At 36.7% G+C, this 18,873-nt stretch overlaps 1 protein-coding gene across 5 annotated transcripts in view; it reads right to left on the reverse strand.

Annotated features, from left to right (window-relative positions):
• Positions 1-18,873, reverse strand: part of SIPA1L2 (signal induced proliferation associated 1 like 2) — a 138,703-nt gene that overhangs the window by 108,437 nt on the left and 11,393 nt on the right. For all 5 annotated transcript variants that reach the window (XM_083829588.1, XM_083829591.1, XM_083829589.1 and 2 more), the window contains exon 2: positions 1,437-1,511. The gene's annotated coding sequence lies outside the window, so the exon portion shown is untranslated. The remainder of the gene's footprint in view (positions 1-1,436; positions 1,512-18,873) is intronic.

Consider the following 18,873-nt stretch of genomic DNA (forward strand, 5'->3'; position numbering starts at 1 on the left):
TAGAAGTATGGTTCTTGAAAAGACTAGAAATGAAGAGACTAGAATGAATGCAGTATCAGAATTAACTTACTTAATACAATTCATAATCATATATAATTTTTCTTATATAAAATGAACCTACTCCCACAAAACACAGCATTTCAGTTATATCAATTATTAGGAAAAAGCTAAAATAGACTGGTTTCTCAGGACATTTACTTACTTCCCAAAGTCTAAAGATATGCAATTTTCTCTTTGTGCTTTCACAACTGCTACTCCCTCCCTCTACTACTATTCTCATCTTGTAATACAAGAAAACCATTTTGCTATTTTCTGTGTATATCATCGCATTTGTTTTAAGTTAATTTCTTCACAGTCTGTAAAAAGACTGCATGCTTTTTTATCTGGACCACAAGGAACTAAACACAATCCCAAAGCTCTTATTCACCTCTTACACAATTATATACAATGTGCTTTCCACTGTTTACCATTACTAATACCATGATATTCCATTCCTCAATAGTTACAGTACATATTTAAAATGTCAGAGTGGTCAGATTTCTAGATATATTCACTGAAAAAATATTTACGTGGCAGATTTCTCTCTAGGTTACAGTACTCTTGAAGGACCCATGGTGTGAAACTAGATGACGTCAATGTAACCAAGTTTTTAAAGTCTGTATTCAAATACTTCCCCAAATGTTTGTATACTGTGGATAGTACACAAACAAGTAGGTGTTCACTCTACAAAAAATGACTTATTTCTTCATTGTGCTGCAGGGAGCATGTTTTCATTACAAGACAGTCTGACTGTATTGAGCCAACATGATGTATTTCTAAGCCCTCTGAGCCATATGCTAGATCTATAAGCAATCCATTTGGACTAGATCATGGAGCTTGCAGAATTAGGAGCTATAGGAAGATAACTGCACCTCTTAATTCTTATTACAGGAAATATGAAGGTGTCAATTCCTGGCAACTGTAGGCCCAGGACTTTATACAAACAGCCTAGTTGTCCCTTACAAAGACACTGGCATAATATGCTGGAAGAGTATTGTATTCCTGGTCGTATCATCTCTTTTCCAGAGGAATACCAAGCTAAGAATTTTCAAATGACCAAAATTGGTGTTTTTTTTTTTTTTCTTATTTAATGCATTAAGGAATGCAAAATCCTTTGACTCAAAGTGATCGTACCATACGTTTCAATACCAATGATAGGCAATCTGCCAAGTTACAGATCTCAAAAAAAAGACTGAACTTCACTTGTATGCTGAGCTATATGAACAATTCCCTTCAGGATATCTAGCAGCATGTTAAGAAAACCATAACAAATTCAGTTTTTGAGATGTCAAGCATCAAGACAGACAGAAGCACAGCTGACTGTTTAGTTAAAAGGTGGGAATAATACTAGATACATACTAAAAATACATCTGTCATGGCTTAAAACTTTTGCTTACCTTTGGTTAGAATGATTCCCAAAGGATGCCTACTGGAGTCACTCTTTCTTTCTGGTATCAGTAAAATGGAGATACCTGCAAGTTAAATGAAAAAAACTTAAAAACCTTAAAAAGGTTGTTTCGTTTTTAGGTGAACATGATCACTTAGGACATTAAGGCATAAGTAGAAACAACAATCATAGGTGAACATTCGTATAGAGTAAGAATATGTAACATACATGGAAATACAATATCAAGACCTAATGGCTACAAAATTCAGCATAGTGCAACACATACGCGCTGAAACAGAAAATTTAAAGCTGTTATCTGTGCAAGTTCCTGGAAATAATTGGGAAAAAAAAACTTTGCGGGGGGGAGGTGTAATGAACAACTAGCTACTGAACTATCAGACTGTTTTATTATGGCTCTGCTTCAAAGGTCAGCATAAGGAGACCACAGCTATTCCTAGAACTGTATTTTATGAAGCAAGTAGCTTCATAATATTTTCAGTTACAAGTCTGAGAAAAATTATAAAATTTCATAAATTATTTTGAGGGAAGATGGTTCTTTTCACAAAGTTTAGAAAACATTTTGCTAGAATTTGTGGAATGACTTCCAGCCAGCAAAGCATCTAACACTTCAAACTTCACATTCTACAGGCTGAAAAAGGAGAGTTGTTGAAACATTAACAGATGACTAAACTGCAGAAAACTACCTCATACATACCAATATATTATTATTTTACCTCATTCTGAAGTACACAAAGTATTTTAGGTCTTTCTGATCAACATACAGAGGTACGGCACATAAAGCTACCATGTACCAATAAGGTTATCTGGTTTTGTATGTTATCTGTATTAACACAGTTTCAAAGGGAGTTTATTGTTATCAGGATCTCAGATAGTAAAATCTGACTTGAAAACACAATGTTACATTCATATTGAAAGAAAGGAAAACACACAGCAGGAAGAGATGCTATTTCCTCTACTAAATCACCACCATCAGGATAAAAATAATTCTAGTAAGTATTTTGCAAACTAGTGTACACAATGAAAAGGCACATGAAGTCTCAACAGTCTAGAGTCAACTGCAAATCTAGATCTTAACAGTAACCAGTAACAGACAAACAAAAAATATTTCTCAAAGAATTTCCAAATTGCCTATTTATGGATATAGAAAGTAGAATCCATTGATCTAAAGTTAAGGGGAATTTAGAGAATTATATAACTCTTTCATGAAATAGCCAAATGGGAAAACGCTAGGCTTTGTCCATCTATTAATATTTTTTAATCCATAGTTCATAGAAAGAACACTGCATCAGGAAAAAAAATAAGAATTGAAGAGAAAAATTTAGAATATTAAAAAAAAAAATCAATGCTTCACCAGCATTCTTCACAAGTTTTCTTCATAGCATCTTCCCCTACATCCATGAAGAAAATTGAAAAATTACTCAAAACTTGAATTAACATAAGTTCCTTTAAATTCACATGAAGTAACAAATTCCAAATCAGAAGTCAGGAGAAACTACATCTATTTTTTTAAAATGTATTTTAAAAACATCTTTATGGCATTAGACTTCATAAGACTCCTCTGTGTAAGGCAAATGTCAGACAGACACCTGGACACCTATTTTACTAAGCCCAGAGTACCACCCAGGGTTACTTTTTTTCTCCAAGAAGTAATACATGCATCTGTTTTGCTACTCTGTTGGTCCCTTTTTTTTTGTTTGTTTTCTAAATGTGTTGGAACTGCAAACCAGGGCCTTGTCTCTATAGGGAATGTCACTGAGTAAACCAGCTTGGCCAATGACAAGGCAAAGAAGAGTTCATTTAAGATACCTGAACTGCGAGTAGAAGTAATTATTTAGAAGGCCAATCCTTATCATGACTCCTATTTGGCAAAGGGTCAGAAAGTCAAAACTGTTGCCTGCCATACGCTGCACACCATCTTCAACGGTTAAAAATATACTTGCCTTGATCTCAAGCTCTTAAAACCACAACTCTTAGGTGCAAAACAGAAGAATACAGAAATCTATCAGAATAAAGAGGATGGAACACAAAGCATATAATGCTGAACATTAAATCACCATAAATTCTTCCCTCCTTCTCAACCTGATGTGAAGACAACCTCTCTTTGAATCTTTGGTATTATTTATGTCTGATATTTTAGTATTTCCCTTTGTACTTTACTATCACAGGAAAAACAGAAAGAGATAAAATCATCAGTACCAGATAACCAATTTTCTCCAAGCAAGTTTTCTTTCTGTACAAAAAGTTTTGACTATGGAGAAGAAACTGACTGGCCAGAAAGAACGGCCCGGATTGACGGCACCCAAATCAGAAAAAACTAGCTCCAAGTAGGCCTCCTAGTGCTCTGCAACACTGTACTGATGGTCACTGCAGGGAGAAGCTCCACAGCAAGTTCAGTATGTCCATAAAAACAACTTGCTTCACATTTACTGTAGAGTCAATCTATACAGATTAAGTCTAATTTCTGGAGATAATTATATCTGGAGATATCTGGATATCTGGAGATAATTCTGGAGTCTAATTTCTGGAGTCTAATTATGGAGATATCTGAAGGGAAAAAACAGGAATGTTAAGGGGGAGGAAGCAGTGAAACTCTGAAAGCCTCGTGAATCTAACAGGAAAGTTTGATTCAAACTTCCATACATACAATAAAAAACTGGATTATTACATTTGTAAGATGCATAAAGAAACCATTTCTTATAAATACAAACCTAATGGTTTTCTCATTAAAGAATACTCAAGACAAGATTGTAATTACATCCGAAATCCCACTGACATGGAAAAACTAAGTTCAAAGTTTTAAGTAGTCCAGCAAAAGTAATTCCACACAGCTCACAGACTAGCTGATGCCAAATTGAATCACTTGCTCTGTATTGTAGGGTACTACCGGCCTTTCTTTCTTCAAGATTCCAAACTTGAGAGGAAACCTTATGCTTTCCTCTATACCTAGCTCTTTTGGCAAGCCTCCGCACACAATGAAGAAAAATTAAAAAAATACAAAGAAACAAACAAAACTTCTGGTCTAGAGGAGCACAACAAACAAGCACAGGCAGCAAGGATAGAATCATTTTGTTTCTTCTATAAGGACAAAGGCAGGGTACGTGCTCCATTCATCAAGACATGCCAGAAGGCAGACCACTCTCAGTTTCCATTCACATATTCCAGTCTTATTTGCCAAGTTAGACCGAAATACCCTGATACCAGGATTTCTGTGCAAGGAACCAAATCTACCAAACAGAGAAGAGATTTTTTTTCTAACATGGGACACTGCTGCCCAGCATCTAAGCACACATTCTGAAACCAAAAGTGGAGTTTTGTGTATATTAAGCAAGCAGATTTTAAAAAGCAAACACATCATCTTTTATAAAAAAGATGGAGAAGGACTCTTTATTTGGGTAGATAATGATAGGACAAATGGGTTTAGCTTAAGACAGTCTTAAATTAAAAGAGGATAGATTTAGACTGGATATAGGGAGGAAATTCTTCACTCAGAGGGTGGTGAAGCACTGGAAAAGGCTGCCCAGAGAGGCTGTGGATACCCCATGCCTGGAGGTGTTCAAGGCCAGGTTGGATGGGGCTTTGGGCAGCCTGATCGAGTGGGTGGCACCCCTGCCTATGTCACAGGGGTTGCAGTTAGATGATATTTAAGGTTCCTTCCAACCCAAGCCACTCTATGATTCTTCACTTCTGTGTTGGCAATTGCCTTTTCTTGGCATTCAAGTATTAACTGCATTTAATATTTGGAGCAGAAGAAACGACAAAAATTGCTACAATGAGTTTCCATTAACAAGTATGACTACAGTAGAAGAACTACAGGTAAAATAGATATAGTTTATGACAAGTAATATTTCACATATATTTTCTCTGCTTTGTTTTATAAGCAAAGCTGTTGTCTATCCTACCAGCTTATATATACACCTGAGATTTCAAGAAAGGTAGATTATTCTATAATACTTGGGCAGCATTTAAGTATCCCAAAACCACAATTCTTAACAGTGATAAAGGTTCAGTGGTGCTACAGAAGATGAATGAAAACCAAATAATTAGTCACAGAAATTAATCTCATAACATAAGCAAGAATAAGACATCCTGATTCACACCAGAATTATAGTTAGTATGTATCACAGGTCAAGCAGAACTTTGAGAATACGTACAGGTGACGTACATTTGAATCTAATCAGGGCATTTCTTTAGCATTACAAATACAAATACATATATTACAATACAAATACATTTAGTATTACAAAGACAGTTTTTTTTTTTTTTTTTTTTAAATAAAATCCACGTTCCATAAGCTCTTAGCTTTTATTTTGAAGTGTAGCCCATATCTGATTAAATTCTTAAAATGACCACAAGTCACACTCAGGAATTAGAACCAAACCAAAATGCTCCACGTTCTAACTCCTGCTTTGATTTCAGCAACTAATGGGGGTATCTAGCAGTTCTCAGGATCAAGACTGAGGCGATTACATGTATTTTGCTTCTTATTTCCCCTCTAAAAGCTAAACTCAATTTAACTCCATATAACTTCCAATATTCCCAACACAATAGGTTGATCTCTGTAAAGGCACTTTTCCTTCCTTTCATACAGAAAACGTCCCGTAAACAGCTTATTTCCCACTCTTTAAGTGACTTCTTTTGTTTACAGGAAGGAAAAGCAACAGAAATATTGCCATGGAACAGTGAGAGCTGAAAAGGTCTGTTTCATTTCTCATTGTGCAGGTGTTTCATACATGAAATCTGTTGTAATCTTTCATTTCAGAAAGAAAACATGCTGCTCCTTTTTGAAGTACAGACTGAGAAATAGAAAACACAAAAGCTAAGGAAGTAGCAGTATGCCTCACTGTGGAGTAAACCGAAAATATACAATAAACAAGCCACAAGCAAGGTCCACAAGGTGCTTGCTTTTCTTAGCTCTGGGTAGCAAGACACAGAAAAACAAGAGACACTAAGATTTAGAAAGTGAAATGTAATAAAAGCATGGTCTCAAGGAAACAACACATATTCCCAATCGGGTATTAACTTGTCTTGCATTCCAGCTCTCCTGAAGCTCCAGCCCCATCTCCCCTTTTTCCATGTAGCTCCTGTTATAACACAATCAGAGTATTTCTTTCAAGGTCCAAGAATATAGTATCTATACAAGCTAGTATCTTTGCTTTAGAACTTCTAAGACGACTGGTCTGGGACAGAGCTATTCTTTTATATGTTGACTTGTGAGCAAGGCCTTCCCTCTGAATCCATGTCAGATGCAGTTCTAAAAATAGCCAGGTAGATGAGGGCACTAACAATGCAGTAGTTTACCACTCCAGTTTCAAAAGGATTTTGGGGAGTTAATACTATCACAAACTTAAATTGGCCTCTACAAAAGGGATACCTTCTTTGATCCAGGCTGGCCTAAGATCACCAGCTACAGGTCCATTTGGAGATGCCTTGCCATCCCAGTACACATTGCTCCTAGTGCCTCTGCTGCGTGCCATGGAACAATACCTCCCCAGGGGCTGCAGTGCCAAACCCAGGCAGAGATCTCAGTGCCATACAGGGAATGGCGCTCACTCACCAGAGAGCATGCTGCCCAGACACCCATCCCACAACTCAAAGCCACAGGAAGGCAGCTGTAAGGACTGGGTGGGCCAAACACAGCTTGAGGGTCAGATGGATCACACTGCTTCAATCAAAATATTTTCATTAAAACATGCAATTACTTAGAGTTTGTTAAAAACAGCCTTCCATATCAAGCTGCACTGTCACATTATGTGATCAGTTACCTGGGGAAACAAATTACATCACTGCAGTCTGAATACTTAAGGAAAGATTTGCTAATTAAGTGCAATTAATTACACAGTAGTACTTATTTGAAAAGCAATATCCATTCAGCTTTTGTCTGCTTAAGTCTCACTGACTGGTGAGAAGAATTTTTCATGGAGCTTGCTGAGTTACCTATAATTTCAGATGATCCTTTCTCTGAGATAGTTTAATAAAGAGCATTTGTTAGGAAACTGATGTAAGGTGAACAGGGCAATACACACTGGGGCTTCACTCCCAAATATAGGGAAGAATGTAAATGGGTCTATCTTTAGGACATCAATATTTTCTTACATGCACTCAGATGTAACTCTGCCTTTATCCTGAATATGAAAAGTCAGCTAGCCCTGCTCTGACTTGGAAGAGTTCCAGCACATTTAGAAAATCACCTCAAGTAAAGAGTATTCTTCATTATAAAAACAGAAAACGTAAGCTAGATATAGCTGTACCCTCTGAACTTCGTCTTTGACTGGGAAAAAGTTTGTGCCTTACACTAAAATGATTTTTCTCAGAAATGAGCAGAACATTCCACATTGCTCATCACTTCACTAGAAGTCTTCTTACCTATGCTAAATTGGCAGTTAATGTGGAATGTATCTATTTTTTAATAAAATTCTATAAAGACTTAGCTCTACATTTTCAATGTCACCTCACACTCTACCATTCTTGTACATGTGTACACCATCTTCATTCCTACCTTCTCTCTTTTTATTTTATGAAAATGTTCAACTCTAGACATTTTTTCCTCCTCTTTTCAAACTCATTTTGACCACACAGCAAAAACATTTAATAATCAAGACCACAAAGAAAGCATGAAACCATATCAATTGACACTACAAAATATCAGACTTGGACCCCAAATTATAGAAAATACAGTACACAATATAAAGTAGATAATATAGCCACTTTCTGATCTATTCTGTCACACCTTGTTTGGAATGTCTTCGCTACTTCTCCGTTCTCTGCCAGAAATAGCTTAGCATTTACTCTTCACATTTTTTTCCATGTGATTTTTTTCTTTGTACTATTTCATATCATATTTCACAGAAATAAAATAAACAGCTTAAATACAAACATCCTGGCATAACCACAACAAAATTGAGTACCACACCATCTAATGAAAGAGAAAGGGGCTGTCATCCTCCCTGTGTTGTGCAACACCTGAGTTTAACAATAAGACCTGCAATGCTTTTGATACCCACCAAACACAAAAAGGAGAAAATACGGAAGTGTAAATGTTGAAAATGTTAACGATGAAGAGGACTCACCAGTCCGAGAATGAAGTTACTAAGTAAGGCAGATATCATTGACTGCATCCACAGTAAAGCAGATGGGAAGTTAGTAATAAGATGAGGTACTACAGAATTTCCTACTAAAGAAGGCAACTGCTTAAAAGCAGTGAAGATGCAAAAAAAAAATTCACAAGTTTGAAAACAAATGAGAAATACACTTAACTAAATTACATTGTTGTGAATTCACACAGACAATGAAATGAAAAATCTGATGCTCTTCCCATAGGACTGCTCAATCCCTTGTCAGTAACTTTTGTCTGGGGTGAAAGAGTAAATTCACCACCTCCCACCCCCCATGGAATACAAGATTTTAAGTATTATAAAATATATATATTTTTTTCCTCATCAGCCCTGTTTTCTTCAAGAGTGAAAAGTGGGGTGGTTTTCAAATACTAACAGTGTAGTGTTATTTTCTCTCATATACAAGATTAGAGTTTTGGGAATACCATTTGAGAATGCCTTACTCTGTGTGCAATAATGCCTTTTTAACAGTGTTGTTTGCTTTTTCAAATGAAAATATGAGATATAGTTATTTAGAATGTGATAATAAAAGACAGGAGATAGAGTATGAACAAAAACCTAATTTGATGTAGGTGAGTTTTTTAAAGTTGCAACTACAGTTCTGGTGGCAGCACAACCATGTAAGCACACAACAGGGAGCTGAAAGGTTAACCCATCCACCAGTGAGCGAGTCAATGTAAGTGCGTGTTTTCGAGCATGGATCATGGAACCATGAAAGTGAGTGCTGGAAGACTTCTGGAAGCCATCAATTTCAGCCTCCTGCTCGGAGCAGGACTGTCAGGAGCACTACAAAAGGTCAGGGATGGCTTAGTTTTGCTGACTCGTGCAGAACTCCAAAGATGAAAAAAATCAGCAGCTTCTCCAGGCAGCCCATTCCTGAGTTACACTGCCCTCCCAGTGCCATTCTTCCTCCTGTCTAACTTGAGCCTACCAAACCACAGTTTGTGGCCATTGGCCCATCCGCTACCATTGAGAAAAACTGGTCTCCACCATTTTTGTAACTGCCCTTCAAGTACCCGTGGGATGCTCTTAGATCACCTACTAGCTGCTGCTTTGGCAGAACAATCAGTCCTAGCCCTGCCAAGCTCTCCTGGCAGGTTGTGTGCTCTATGCAGTTGGCCTCCTACCTGGGTTATTGGTGCTCCCCAGTTCTTCAACATCCCTCTTGAACTCTGGGAAGCAAAACTGAATATTTAACACGTATCAAAGCCTTTAATGTACCATCCAGATCTCCCACTGAAGATCTCTTCTCCACTGAAATACCCAGTTATTTAAAAAAAAAAGTCTGCCAAGTTTAGCAATTGATTTGATCACTTCTTCAGTCAACACACTTAAAACATCATAGCACTTTTCATATACGTTGAACTTACGCGTTTAATTGAAAAAACTACTCAAAATTCTGTACAGTCCTCCTTCAACTTTAACTCTATGATACGTCACTGAAAAGACTAACAATGCCTACAAATTGCATTTAAACGTCTCCTGTTTCTCTTTGAAGCACAGAGACAAAAATAGCATAACTGGTCATCAAAGCCATTCCAAGAATATGAGTCTCATAATTTACCACTATTGCTTTTTATAGTCAACATGCAATTACAGGGTGTAATAGTAGAGTGGAATAAGCCAGATTAAACACACACGATGCAAAACATAACAGAATACATTAAGGAAAACGTACCATAGAAAATAAAGAATTAATAATGATCCTGTTGAGGACTGCAGAGATCTGGACACTCATCTGAGCTGATAAGTACGCTATAACATACCTTAACACGAACACTATCCCTCTTTCAGGTTTGGATTGACTAACTTGGAACCAGCCCAAAACTTTCAATATCTGAAATAACATTAATTCATATCCATAGATCTATTTAGTGACAAATTTCAGCTACATGGTGACTCTAGTATCGCTGAAGACCAAGAGAACTTATGGGAAAAAAAAAATCACTGCAATTTCACCCATTAACTGTACTGGGAGAAATACCATCTTTTATGGAAGTCATAATGCTGGATGTTTTAGAATGTAGTAGATCTTACATAAAATATCTGAAGCCCAAAGTGTAAGCTTTATATAACAATTTTGATTTCAATAAAGATTTTTAGAGGTTGAAATTAGAAAATTGTTTTTATATTACTTTACATAACTAAACATTAATTCTTTGATTACTTTGATTAAAGAAACATTTTTACTAAGTTTTGGACTTCTATCGTAACTAAGGCCCATTATTTATATACTTACACCACAGCCTAGTATAGTTTTTTGTCTGGCAAACTATATATACATCATTTTCAGCATGTTTTAGTCCAAAACATTTTGATTTAACTGATTTTCTCACCACTGTATTTCACTCATCCAGTGCTTCCCTGAACAGTTACTAAATAATTGATATCACCTGTTGGGGGGCTTTTTTTTTTTTGTTTTGACAGAGGTTTTTTGGTCATGCTCATCTATCTCCCTGATACAGCTGCAAAGATGGCTCATTCACAAGCATTTTTATTAAGTGTAATGGAGAGATCTGCATAGCTATGAATTTTTTCACTATTTATCATATACAAATCAGTCTTTGTAGAACTGCGTAGAGAAATCTGAATAAAACAGTATCATTTCCATGTTGTATTTTACAGAAACTGGATCTACATCACAGAACTCAACTTCAGGTGGAGGTCCACCTTTTCCTCTTATGAGGATTGTGGCCTATACTTCTGTTCCCCATTTCCTCGTCTTTACCGAACGGCAAAACAGAAGAATAGTCAGTGACTTAAACTTTCAACTAAAACTTGGTTTCTGGTCAGGATTATCTCATTTTATTTCCTTTTCCATATATGTTTGTAAAATTTATTTATTTTTTTCCAAACAGAATTTGAATTAAACAAAATTTCCAGTTTAAATTCTTAAACCCATGTTTCCTACCAATGAAGCTTCAAAATCTTGCTTCAAAGAGCACAGTTTGCATGGTTCTGAATGGAAAACACACAGCATGTATTTCAGGCGTGCCTAAATAAACCAACCTGACAATCAAACTAGAAGCATCCCATATGCCCTATAGCACAAGAGGAGAGATGAGGAAAAGGAACAGATAATGGCCTGCCTGCTGCAAAACAAAAATTACTAATACTAAACTTTGTGCGCTGTACCAAAAAAAAAAAAAAAAACACAACGTGAAAGCAGTACTTGTCGTGGACTTTTATAGACTACTGTCTTAGGAAAAAACAACAACGCATCTAAATTACTGAATAATTAGCAGGGATGACAGTTTCACATTGCCATGTGCCATATACAGTTATTTTTGTTCCATCTTCAGATAAGATTCTCTGGGTTTGTATATTTCAAGAGGCCATCTGGTGCTGAACTTAAATAAATGTCCTTAGTTGTTAAGTAGTTACAGCTATTGAGTATTTGTGAAATAGGAATAATAGTCACCTATAAGATGCTTTAAAAATAAAATATAATGTTAGACAAGAGACTATCCGTGCCCCATATTTTTGCAGTTTAGAACTCAACATGCACCACAGAAATTAAAAAAAAATAAACCACAATCTCAATTTAAAACTCCAGTTAAAATTTAACAGATTTCAACAGGATTCAAACATGACCTAACCTACTTTTAAGTAAAACAACAGTTTTTGATCATATTAAAGTGCTTCAAAATAAATGTAAATATAAAACTAGAAGAACACATTAGGATATTACGGTTCAATATATTCAGTGAAGCAAAATGCAAATGACTAAATTTATAGAAAGAGAACTTATTCTTTCAATGTCTGCTTCCTAAGTCACGAGCTTGTACTTTTTTTCCCCCCACCCAAACATTTGTTGCAATAGATTTAAGATTCATGCTCTTAGTCCATACATTGGAGAGAGAGCAAATTAATGAGTGCTGTTTACCTTCACTGTGACATAAAAGGACAGCAAGTTCCTTACCATCCCGTTTTTATACCCAAACATTTTACAAATAATCTTATATGAAAAAGACAGCAAGGCTTTGCACCTTCTCACATTCTGCTAAGTAGCACAGATTGAGCAAAGCTCAATAGTGTTGGCACCACATCATGCTGTATCTTCTGCCTTAAAAGTCTACTCATTCAGTGCACTCATCTTCAGTCTTGTGAACGCAGCCTTTTGGACTTGTTAAAAACATTCATTAACTAAGAGGAATTTAACCTGACCTGAAACAAACTTTCAAAGTTGCCAGAATTCTAGAAACATAGAGCTGATATCTCAGCCACTGAATCAAAACTAAACCAAGACGAACCCTTCTAGTATAAAGTTCCAGTTACTATTAGGAGGAAGGCTGGAATGAAACACTAATTGATTACAAGGCATTTTGAAACTGTGTACCACCACACAGTTTTAACTCATTCATGCACTTGTGTAACAACTTATGCCCACTAAGGATGCTATCTACATTATATTCAGTTCTAAAAACTGGAATAGGATAAAAAGAATAATGGAAAGTAGTGGTTAGATGATCTACCATTTATACCAGGTATAGTTATCTAACCCCCAAAACCAGGACAATTTAAATTAACATCAGCCAGCTTACAACGTAACCCCAATTTTGTGACAGTAACATTTTGACAGTCTTAAAGACTTAATGGGATGTTTAAAAAAGCAAGTAATGTATTACATTGTCTGTGTTCTGAACTGATTCCACAGACCAAGGATAATTTGTCTCTTTCTGCTACTTTGTAAAACCCAGATGACTGAAAGAACAAAAAACCAGCAGTGATCCATTTAGACCTGAGAGCTTTCTGCTTTTTAGTTTGCGTGTTTCTGAAGGGGACAGACAATGAAAGTATTGGTCACAATTAGGTTCTCTTTCTACATTTCTGATGAACGTGCACACATGCATACCCATTGATTCACCTGTCCCCCACCTGGCCCAGATTTCCTCCTCTCCCCAACCCAAGAGTGGCTTCTGTTGTACTTTACTTCTTTCTGGTAGAAGGCTCTGCTCAAGAAATTCCACATGGCAAGAATGTTAAGACTGGCTTGCCAAAAAAACAGCACATCAAGACTGAGTGGTACTTAAAAAAAAATCCCTGAGACAACTGTACAACTGCAATATACATGTGATAACTGCAAAGCATGTAAAAGTAACGTAAATGTCACCCAGCCCTAAATTCCCCTTCTGATTAAGCTATTAGCATTTGTTTCAGTCATGATAATCAGCCAGAGGATTTCTAAGTAACTCTAAGTAACTCATACTTTTAAGAACAAATAGGTACAAATATATATATATATATTTTTTTTTTACTGAAAACAGAAGTTTTTTTCTATTTAATGTACTCTTTGGATGTATGGACTACAAAGAAAAAAATCTAATATCTTCTGAAGTATAAGGAGGGCAGAACATTTTTGTCTGACTATTTTTTTTTATTCCCAACAACAGGACAAAAATAGTATCCAGAGTTAAGAGATACTTTAAAGACTAACAGGGAAGGTCCAAAACACAGAGAAGTCAGGATTCTGACCTTAGCATTATGAAAGGGACAAGTGATAAATAACCTTGCAGGCATCAGACTTGGTTTTAGGGAAACAGAAATCAGGCCAGGACAGTGGGAGTAAGCCTATAGCCAGGCTTCGTCTCTTTGTACCAAAAGTGACAGGTGAAGAGAGCCTGTATCAGCTCCATGGAGCAGTGACAGTGCTGTACAAAGACAGGCTCATCCTGCGGGGGGGGGTGGGGGGGGCGCGTTTTTCCTCACATATCAGCCCATTACAAAAGATGCATTCAGCTTTTAGACAGAATTTTTCTGTTCTGTTAAGGCCATAAGGTTAGCCCAGTCATACCAGTCGCTCGCAAACCCCTACACAAATAGGTCATCACTTTGGCATGAACTGCTCCTGATATAATAATGGAAAAGTAGTCAAAAAAAGAAACCCCAAGCTTGTTTTGTATGTCTTTCTGTAATAGAATCTAACTAAACATTGATGTGTTGGATAGAATATTTGATCACAAAACTTAGACCTGTATCTCATTTGTACTGGTCAAAGAACAGGAGGAAAGACCTGAAGAGGATTATTTTTATGCAAGAAGGACAACGACAAACACTGAAGTCATCTGATATAGTGCTTAACAGCTAAAAAGGAAACTTTTTTTCCCAGCTTTCAGTCTAAAAGTTTTGATTATTTCAAACATATGTATACATATGGAAAGTATTCATGAGTATTTTCATATTCCGAGTGTTTCCATTCACTTGGTCTCATTCTCCCTCTAAGATCATCTTGAAGACAACAAATATACATTTTCATTCAATGTTTGTAAGTGAGCACCTAATCTAAAGTCCATCAGTTTGTTGAGAGAAAGTGCTGTTATTCATCAATTTCCCACAAAATAAACAAGTTGCTACCTCTTGATGGTGAATACTATCAGCTATTCTAACAAAATAATGCTATCTTTATTAACCTATCTTCACCATGTGCTAGTGGCTTTTAAGTTGCTCATCTTTGATCATAAAAACACACTGGTGGCTATGGTACTCACATAGGAGGGAGAAAAAAAAAGAAGTGAATGAACAAGGAACCTGTGCCAAGGATTCCAGGGTTATCATTAAATTTATGAACAATCTCCAAAGCATACATACTAACTGTATGTACCAGACTAGACATTTTAAAATAGTAACAATAATCTGATTCTACGGGAGACAAAACCCATTTCAAAATATTCAAGGTGTTGGTGACATACAGAGCCCAAGAGGCTTAGAAACATTGAAACCCCAAGTTGGAAGGGACCCACAAGGCTTTCATCACCATCATACCTGAAGGTCAGACAATATTTATTTAAATATAGAATCTATGTGATATAGGTTACTAATGCTCTAGGTACCAAATAGGAATAAAAAGGCTAAGATTTGTACTCTGAAAAGTGTTTAGGCACTTAAACTCCGCTGAGTTAGGAATAACCAAAAATAGCCATTGTCTTTGTGTTCTATAGATGCACTTCCTGATCTTCAGAACCTCTTGCAATGAACAAAAACATTTCTCTAACTGATGAGACACAAAATCACTCAAGTCTAACTAGCTTATAAGGACAGAGCATTCTCAAAAATGAAAAAATAAAAATAGAAGTAAACACTATTGTCTATTCCTTTATTTAAAGGACAACCTATCATGGGAAGAATTCAAACATGGCCAAAAATACCTTCCTCTGCCCTGAATTTTCTAACATTACATACTGTACCAGTCCCATACAAGACATTGCTGGAAAAGGCATTCCCCTAACTTGCCCGTGGCCAAGGGGCAACCTGTGCTTTTGGCCTACTCAGGGCTGAGAGCACGTCCTTGTGGCAGCAGTAAATATGAAACCTTGCAGGCAGGGATCGAGTTTGAGCACACACTCCCAGCCAGAAGGGATCCTGAGCTGCTGTCAGCGAGAGGCACGCTCTGCCTCCGGCAAGAGACACGCTGCCCCTCTGGGCACAGAAATGCACCCAGGGTTTGAGTTATGCCATTGTACCTCATGCCCACACTTTTGAAACAAAGAAGAAAAGGGATTTTGTTGTTCCACAAGTGGGTAATGGCAGTCAGTAGAGGGGTGTGGGAGACAGAATAGAGCATGGAAAAAGCATAATGACTTTTATTGTAGAAGGAGAGACCACGTGGGAGGAGGAGAGTATTAGAGTGGAAATTATGTTATTATGGTTTTAGAGAGAAAATGTATTCTAAACAGTTTTTTTCTTTTAAATTTACTGCCAAAAAGGTTGAAGACCATAAACATTTTATTAGAACCTGAAGTTTTAGGTTTCATGACATCTCATAACTGCAAGGTTTTACTGTGGTCAGCTTAACTATGAGAGTTTTTATATTATTGCTATAAATCACCTGGGCTACTGGTAATTAGTTACAATTTTGTTTTAGTGTTTCTCCCCAAGATTGTCTCTCCAAAAGGCTTGGAACAATAGTTTCTATCAGCTTATCCCCAAGTAAGTAACCCCATTAGGACATGAGCTGACTTTGAATTACTACCTTCTTGTGGGGAGAGGAGAAGCAAAACAAAACACAGAACACTATGGCTAAATAAAACAACTTGAAAGCAAGATAAAGCATGTGTGTGCTGAAACTTCTGCTTCAAGGAAGAGGTGAAGAAAAGCGTTTCCTGAGGAATGAATGGAAAGCAGAAGTCTGACTGACAGCTATTCCCTTAAGTCATCAATGCCTGAACAGAAGGACACAAGTTCAACCCCACAGCTTCCACCCAAGCATTCTCCACCTTTCCTCCTTTTCCACCACCTCAAACTCCTTCTGCCTCCTCCAGCAGTCTATGGGCTAGGAAAAAAAAAATAACTTCCATCTGAATATATATTTAATATTATCAGAACAATTAATATTAGTTAGCAGCTAGTGGTAAGTTCCCACTCTTACACCCCTTTGCTCTACGCACATTGAAATGTTGTGCACATAATGATACTGTCTACGCAGCCTTCCCCTTAGTCATCTTCCCCTTTGTGCATGTGCAGTAGCACAAAACAGGGAAGAAAATAATGACTTGAAGTTCAGCTTAAATTATTCTTCCTGTTCTTAAAAAAAAAAAAGTACATGTTACTTCATACAGGGGAAAATTCAAAGTATTGCAGAAACTGTACTTTGAAGGTAGAATTTTCCCAGTGTATTAGCTGTTTGATGAGCACTTTGTCTTCTCATTACTCACAAGAAAATCATAAGACTTTTCACTATGCTATCCTATCTTTCTCCTCCTCCAAATTGCTTCTCCGGAAGTACAACACTTCGTATATATACAGGGGAAAAAAAAACAGCAACACAAAAAGACACTTTTGGAAGTAACAGCAATTAATGGCTAAAGCAAAATATGCCTCACATGACAAAGCAAGATCACTAACTTGCTAATAGTTTCCAAGGTAGCTGGTACTGCACCAGAGATTGAGCACAGTATTTTTCCCTCCTATATCCCTTCGTAATTTTCAGAAAAATACTGCAGAAGAAGGCACCGGCCTCTGTAAGCAATGGTTTTAGACATTCTCCAAAAACAACAGCTTAGAAGTATGACTATGAGTCACAGCTCTATGCATTTCTCTCAGGGCACTGAAAGTTTCTAATAAGCACAACATTCCAGATCCTGACATGGAAAAGCGCCATGCCGTATATCTTTTCTCTGCAGAGCAGAAAAGGGCTGTTTCATAAACTGCCAGTATCCTACAAAACAGGGAAAATGCTCTTCACAACCATCAAATGAAAACACTGATGATTTTTTTTCCTACGGAACAATTTACATTTTTGAATGATACTTATATTTCACTGTTTCCATTGCTAAAGATGACAAGAAGCATCTTCTTGGACCATGTTTCTGACAAACATAACGTCCTCGTTTTTCCTGCACACATTTCACTCTAATTAAGGTCCTCAAAATGAATAGGTAGGTCTTAAGCAATTTTACTCTACCCATTGAAACAAATGGTCTGAAAATATCATTATGTAGGGACATGACTAGAAAGACCCTGGACTGAAAGACAACAACATAGCTAGCTAGCTAGCTTCACTTCAGGCACTGATTTGTAAATCTCTATATTCATATCAAAGCTGGAGGAATATTTCAAATCAACGTTAACTGGGCCAAATAAAACCTTTTCAAGACCTAACAATTCCACACTGATTTCAGAAGACTGATTTTCATAGATTACTTTCTACAGCTACTATTGAGGTGGGCTAGCATGACATCCTGCTACTACTATATTTTACGTCTCCATACTGTCACCATTTGACATGCAAGCCATGCTTGATATATTTAGAAACTCCACAAGAGTTACTGCATCAGGTGGGATTCTGCAAGCATCAAGGAGCATCTGGCTCAGGATCAACAGCTCTACATAGAAGTAAGATTCCTTAGATCAGCAAAATGTTATTAAAAAGAAATGCTGTTGATACAACCTGGAACTAAGAAAGTACCTGGTAACAACACCACAATGAGAACAAAACAAGAGAAAACTGACTCTCCTGAAAAGAAACTAGAACTAAATCAGTTCATTAGATGAAGCCAACGATCAATCTTTAAGTCAGTCAGCCTTCATATTTTCAAGAACAACCTTAACACCAACACGAAGTTAGAAACTACTTGTACTGCAAAGGAAGGTCAAAATGTAACCAAGAAGAGTAAACTAAGTTTTGAGGAACATTTTTTTTCCCCTTTTTTTTTCTTTTTTTTTTTTTATGTGCAAAGTCTTTAATTCAAGAACTAGAGGAAAAGATGTTGATCGGTCTTGCAGCTCATGAGCAGAAAACACCAGAAAGAATAACCATGACATTGTGCTCAACATGAACACGCAACTCTACAATATTTCCAGGTAGAGATAATGCTT

This window comes from Anser anser (assembly GCF_964211835.1).
Source record: "Anser anser genome assembly, chromosome: 3".
Lineage (NCBI taxonomy): Eukaryota > Metazoa > Chordata > Aves > Anseriformes > Anatidae > Anser > Anser anser.